The sequence below is a fragment of the Panthera uncia genome, chromosome B1 (assembly GCF_023721935.1).
Source record: "Panthera uncia isolate 11264 chromosome B1, Puncia_PCG_1.0, whole genome shotgun sequence".
Taxonomy (NCBI): Eukaryota; Metazoa; Chordata; class Mammalia; order Carnivora; family Felidae; genus Panthera; species Panthera uncia.
In genome coordinates, this window is record NC_064811.1 from 20,344,203 (window position 1) to 20,351,396 (window position 7,194).

Below are 7,194 nucleotides of genomic sequence, written 5' to 3' on the forward strand. Positions count from 1 at the left end.
TGTCCTGTCCGCTCTGCAGTTCTCCTTGTCACATAGCCCTTCGTAAAAATACCTTGTTTGGTGTCTTTCTACAGCACCTCCTCCAGCTCACATCTCCGGGACCAGGTCAGGAAACAGTGTCCCAGGCTAACTCCCCCTTTGCCCATCTGGGGACATCTGACTGAACTGACATCTCATTCTCCTTTCACCCAAACACCTTTCAACATACTTGTTCCTGGGTTCAAGCTGGGACCACACACTCAGCACACACATGCACATGCAGGCACAAGCGTGTACTCACACTGTTACCACCACAACACCATAAGAGTGTAGGAGAAATAACCTAATTATCTTTGATGAAGGATCTCCAATATGTCACCTACCTTATGCTTAATTCCTTTATTTCTGAAAACAATAACATTATTCTAATTTACATGTTACTGAGGTGCACGGAGGTTTTGTCTCTGACCCTAGCTAGCACAGCAAGAAAGCGATTAGGTCAAGATGTTAAGACGGGCCCATCTAACACCAAAGGCCATGTGCTTCCCCTGCCACGTTGCCTCTCAATATACATGAACAGTATGTTATTCTCATCTTGGCACTATTTCTTATTTTCCATAAAAGACTTGAACAAGTGTTTTTTCCCAAGGTTTCTAGTACCTTTTCTAGTGCCTTTGAGTACCAAAGACTGCCATCTCCTGTCGCGTGGTCCCCGGACTGAGTTTAGGCAGTATCTAAAAGCCGTCATGACCCGTGTGCTATTTCGTGCTCCCATGTTGTTTTCCAAGGACTGCTGTTGTTATAAGGTAGGAGTACTGATGAATGGCCCCTGGAGATGATATAGCCTGGGGATCTGGAGGCGATTTAGCATTGTAGTTGAGTACGCAAACTTTGGCATTGGGCACAGCCTTGGGAAAGGAATTTTCCATGTGCACACAAAGCTGCATTGTAGCTGCAAGTGTGGGGGATGCCAACCCAAGACTCACAGCCAAGGCAGGCCAACCCTGTAGAGTCATAGCAGCAACATAGATCTGGACAGTAGGGAGAAGCCAAGAAGGAAGGGAGACCAGTTGTTGCAGTGGTCCCTGTGAAAGGTGGTGGTTGGTGACTTTCCAGTTCTGGGTCAGGGTTTCCTGTAACTGAAGGGCAAGTGTGAGCAGCACAGCTGCTGTAAATGAGAAGTGTTTTTTTTCAGGGAGTGAATGTGGTCCTGGCTCTTCCACTCTCCCTCCTTTACAGCCTGACTGGGCTGTTGTTCCCTTTGCTTTCTGATAGCTTGAGTGATCTGGAGGATTGGGACCTCAAGCTGCCTTTTTCACCACTTTATCCTGGGTACCCGAACATAGCAGGTGTTCAATAAACACTCACCGAATGAACAAATCAAAGAATCCACCGAAAAATTCATTATAAATTTCATCCACAGAATGTCTCCATGCCAATTATCATGTTCGTATGGTGCAAGGTTGCAAACACTGATTCAATTCATTAAAAAAATTTTGTGTAATACCAACAAAGCCATGTTACAGAATGATTAGAAATTGAAGGAGGAAAAAATATTACCCATAATTCCCATAATTGCTACTTTCAAAGCAACTATTCCCACACTGTGTGTTTTCCTTGCATCTTTATTCAAGTGCTTGTATTTTACCCATTTGCATTTATATGTGCATTCCATTTTGTTACTTCTTTTTTTTACCCACAGAGCATTAGACCATAAGTATTTCTGTGTTGCTACCTAATCTACATAATTATTTTGGATTATGCCATTGTACGGCCTTAAGGTCAGGGCTTCACAAATTCAGTTTCTGCATCATTGGTGTCCCTCCTCCATGGGTTATCTTACCAGTGTACATATATGCAAGAATTTCTTTCATCTTCTAAACAAACTCTCTCTTTTCACACATCTCCTTCTGACCTCTACCCCATGTCTCTCTTATCCTTTCATAGCAGAACTTCCTTCAAGTGTTGTCTGTCTCTGTCCCAACATGAGACTCGACCTCATGACCCTAAGATCAAGAGTCACACCCTCTACTGATGGAGCCAGCCTGGCTCCCCACCCCCCTATTCTTCCTGAACCATCTCCATTCAGGGTTTTGTCCCCACCACTCCACAAATTGCTCTTATCAAGTTGACAATGACCTTAATGATGCAAAATGCAAAGGTCAATTTCCAAAGCCCACCTTGCTTGCCCTGCCATCATCCCTCTTCATCATCCCCATTCATCATCATTCACCCCCTCTTTCTTGAATCCCTTTCTTCTCCCCAATTCCAAGAGAATTTGTCTTCTATCCCTGACTGCTCCTTGTCCGTCTCCCCAAACTCCAGATGTTGGCGTGCTCCTGCGTTGCGTGCACAGAGCTTGTCTTTCCTCTTGTCTGTACTTCCTTCCTAGAAGTCTCATCCACACTCCCACGACCTGTGCCCTGAGGACTCTCAGTTTGGCACCTGCAGCCTAGACCTTTCCTCTGAACATCAGACTCTTACAGCCAACTGTCCATTTGACATTACTTCTCGTATCGCTGATAGCTTCACAACTTTCATGTGTCCAAAATGAAACTCCTGACCCTCCTCTCTTTCTTCTCCTCTGGTTTTCCCCTTCTCAGTAAATGGAAATTCTGTTTTTCCAGTTGCTCAGACCAAAGATCTTGGCATCAACTTTGATTCTTCTCTTTCTTTCCCAACTTACATCTGCCAACAAATCCAATGGCACTACTTAAAAATATATATAAAATCCAGTTGCTTCTGGTCCCCTCCCATGGTCAAAGCCACCATCCATCACCTCTGAATTACTTTAAGAGCATCCTAACTTCATCTACTTCTCCTCCTGCAGTCTATTCTCGATGCAGCAGCCAGAGTGAGCTCCTGTTAACAAAAGTCTTAGCATGCCATTCCTCCGCTCCAGATGTTTCAGTAGCTTACTGTCTTAGTCTCTTTAGGCTGCTGTAACAAATATTACAGACTGCATGGTTTATAAACCCCAGAGATGTATTTCTCAAAGTTCTGAAAGCTGGGAGTGGAATATCAGGGTGCTAACCATAGTCAGAGGAGGACCCTCTTCTGGGTCACAAGCTTCTTATTGCATCCTCATGTGGTAGAAGAGGTGGGGAGTCTCTGAGGAGACTCTATGGGGTCTCTTTTACAAGGACACCAATCCCATTGATGAGGTCTCTGCTCTCATGGGATAGTCATGTCCCAAAGGCCCCACCTCCCGATATCATATTGGGCATCAGGATTTCAACATATGAATTTGGGGGGGACACAAGCACTCAGACCACAGCACATATCATCACACATGGAATGAAAGGTAAATCCTTCACTGTAGCCTACAAGACCTTCCTCATCTGATGCCCCACACCCAGACCTTGTCCCCTGCTGCCATTTCACCACCACACGTAAACTGGTCCCCTTAATGTCACTCCAATGCCATGCTTTTACCACGGGATCTTTCAACTTGTCGATTTCTCTGTCTGGGATGCTTCTTCCAGAGATATCTGATCTTCCCACTCTCTATAGAATTTGTTGGAGTAGGAGGCCCTCCCTTACTGCCCTGGTGGATAGAAGTACAGCCCAGTCCTCCTACGTCTCTCGCTTGCCCTTTGTTTCTCTGTATAATCTACCATGTAATTCACTTATTCAATTGTGCACATTGGTGTTATGGGCCTCTCCCCACTAGACTATAAGACTCCTGAAGACAGATTTTATCCTTTTTGTTTGTTTTGCTTTTTTTGTTGTTGTTCAATGCTATATACCCAATACCTAGAATGGTATGTGACACATAATATTTGTTGACTGAACGAATCTGGGATTCAGCATCTGAGAGTTAAAAGTCTCAGCCGTGCGACCTGAGACAGCAGAGCATGATGGCAAAGAGCAGGAGATCCCCTGTGCCTATAACGTCCATTCGGCCACACGGCGGTCCAGCTGTTCCCAGCTGTCCACATGACACAACTGTGAGCTACTTGAGGGGGAAGCCTGTGTTTTATCTTTCCTGCATTCTTTCCCCCACCCCCCGCTGCTTTATCAAGATAGAATAGACATAATTATAATATTTAAAGTTTACGATGTGATGATTTGGTGTACGTATCCCATTCCTTCCTCTTGCCACCCAGCACAGAGCCTACAGCAAGGGAGCTGCTCACTCAATATTTGTGGAGTTTGTTAAAGTTTGCAAGAAAAGGGCTCCTGAAAAGAGTCTGGAAGTACCCATCACCAGCTTTACCTCTTTCCCCATTTTGCCTGGGGCCAGCTGTATACTAAATTTATTCACTTATTTACTTAATCAGTCAACAAATGCGGCTTTGCAAGATCATGTGATTGCTATTATTATAAACAGTGTTTTTTCCAAACAAAAATGCAAAGGCCCAGTCTTCTAATGCTTCCCCTTAAAGGGTTTTTGTTCCAAACAAAAACTTCAGTGTCTCCGTGCAATCAGCACGAATCCCAAATGCACTATGTCTGGCCAAGCACAGGGCATTTTTAGCTCGCCATTCCCTGCTCCAGAATGTTGGAGAACATTTCCCTGCTGAGAGCCCTCCGCCACCCCTTAAGCGCAATGACTGCTGCTCACCACACAGCAGATGTGTGGTCACACGCAATTAAGTGGGTGCAAGCCGTTAGTGGACAGACGGCAAGAAGTATGCACGGCTGAGCCAACAAGCCAACAGTGGAAACCAGAGTGGTAAGATGGCTGTGCCCGCCCAGCCACTTGCAGAAGGCTGGACTCGCCTTCTTCCTGCATTTCCTGGCTCTTCCCCGTAGCAGTGCCAACCGTCCTGCTAGTGTTATAATCCCTGCTTTGTACATGAGACGCCAAGAGATAGACCAAGAAGCCCATCCCGCCCAGGAGGAAGGACACTGCCCCTCACGGTCCCTGATGCTCTGCCACCTTCTCAGCTGTCGACACCTGAGTGTGGTTACTTCATGGGAAGTTCAGTGGCAGTAGATATTTTGGCCAGTGCTGCTCTTTCAGATTGAAAGCAGCTGGTGCCATAGCTGAGGTCTTTGTCTAGAGGAAGAAATGTCTTCCGGGGAAAATGAAACTGCCATCTTTATACCAGCCCATTCTTGGGCCCAGAGAGGCCTGTTCCACCCATGGTTGCTGGTCCATGTCCATTCAGCTTTTTGGATTTGTTCTGCATTGTTGCATTTTGCACAGACCTTACGTGGTAGGAGTTACAACTGTGTACGTAACAAGAATCACACTGATACAGGAACCAGCACGTGTGATCTCGGATGCGTTGCGCTAGGTCAGTGGTCCTCACCCAGGGGCGATTCTGCCCCCCCCCCCACAAGGGACATCTGGCCATATCTGAAGACAGTTTTGGTTGTGGCATTTAGGGAGGGAGGCGCCACTGGATAACGATGCCATCCAGTGGGCAGAGGCCTGGATGCTCCTAAACTTGGTACAGAGCACAGGGCAGCCTCCACAACAAAGGGATCCAGTCCCAACATCAAAGTGCTGAGATTGAGAAACCCTGTGCCAAGCGAAAGAAGCCAACTCCAAAGGCTACAGGCTGTATAATTCCATTTATATGACATTCCAGAAAAGGCGACACAGTACAGAAAGAAAATACAACGGTGGTTTCCAGAAGCTAGCCAAGGGGAGGGAATTGACTTCCAAGGGGCACAAGGGAATTTGGAAGGGATGGACATGTTCTCTGTCTTGATTGGGGTGGCGGGTCACACGTGTGTGTGCTTGTCCAAACACAATGGAATGTACGCTAAAAAGGGTAAATTCGACCTATATAGATTATACCTGAAACACGCAAATAAACAAATAGAATTGCTCTAGGTGAACCAAGGCAGTTCTGGAAAAGACAGGAGGGAAAAAAGTGGTAAATAAAAAAAATGGGAAACAAGTTAAAGCAGTAAGAAAAGAAATGAAAGAAAACACAAAAAGGCACACTTTTGTTTGTTTTTCATAACAAAATTAGTTTTCAACCATTGACACCTTCTCAAAAGTCACTTTGTTGTTATTGACCCAAACTTTTATAAAACAGCTTGACTGAGGTATAATTATCAGACAATGAACTGCACACATTTATTTTATTTATTTAAAAAAAATTTTTTTTTTAACGTTTATTTATTTTTGAGACAGAGAGAGACAGAGCATGAGGGTCAGAGAGAGAGGGAGACACAGAATCTGAAACAGGCTCCAGGCTCCGAGCTGTCAGCACAGAGCCCGACACGGAGCTCGAACTCACGCACCGCGAGATCATGACCTGAGCCGAAGTCGGACGCTCAACCGACTGAGCCACCCAGGCGCCCCTGAACTGCACACATTTAAAATGTTTAATTTGTTAAGTTTTGACTTACATATATGCCTGTTACACAATAATGACAATCATAATGAACTTAGCCCTAACCCTCAAAGGTTTCCTGCCGTTCTTTTATCATCCTTCCCTCGGCAAAAAAGTATAGCAGTCAGGAGACTGCAGAGGGTGGTTATGAGAATTAAAAAAAAATTTTTTTTAAATGTTTATTTACTTTTGAGAGATAGAGAGACCAAGTGGGAGCAGAGAGAGAGGGAGACGCAGAATCCGAAGCAGGATCCACGCTCTGAGCTGTCAGCACAGAGCCCGACGCGGGGCTCGAACTCACGTATCTTGAGATCATGACCTGAGCTGAAGTCGGATGCTTAACTGACTGAGCCACCCAGGCGCCCCTTGGTGGTTGCAAGAATTTAAAAGAAACGCAAGCATAGAGAGAGACTTGTTACCCACTTGCCTCATTTTCTTTTGGGGGCAGAAGTTATTGTAGAATGAAAAGGACGAGCAGAACACCTGTGTTCCACTCCTAGCTTCACTTTGTTCTTGACACTGGGGTGGAGTTGAAGATCAAAAAGTGCTACAAGTGATGTGGATGGGCTCCATGAACGCTGCATGGATGAATGAACGAATGCACCCGAACTGTGTGTTTAAACAGCTAGCTGGAGAGACAAGAGCGCAGTGAAAGGAATGGAGACAAATAAAAGACACTGTATAATCACATGGCATAGTACACAAGTGCATTTTTAAACTTAAATATGCCTCAAAGCAAATTTGTATTCTTCCCCATAAAATACCCTTCCTTCCTGAAATCCTTAAGTTGGTGGCTGGTCCCACTGCCCTCTCCGTCTCAGACCAGAAGCCTCAGGAACGTCCTCAGCTTCCCATTCTCCTTCAGCCTCACGCTCAGTTCCAAAGATGTGCGTTTTCATCACTTTGACTTCATCTT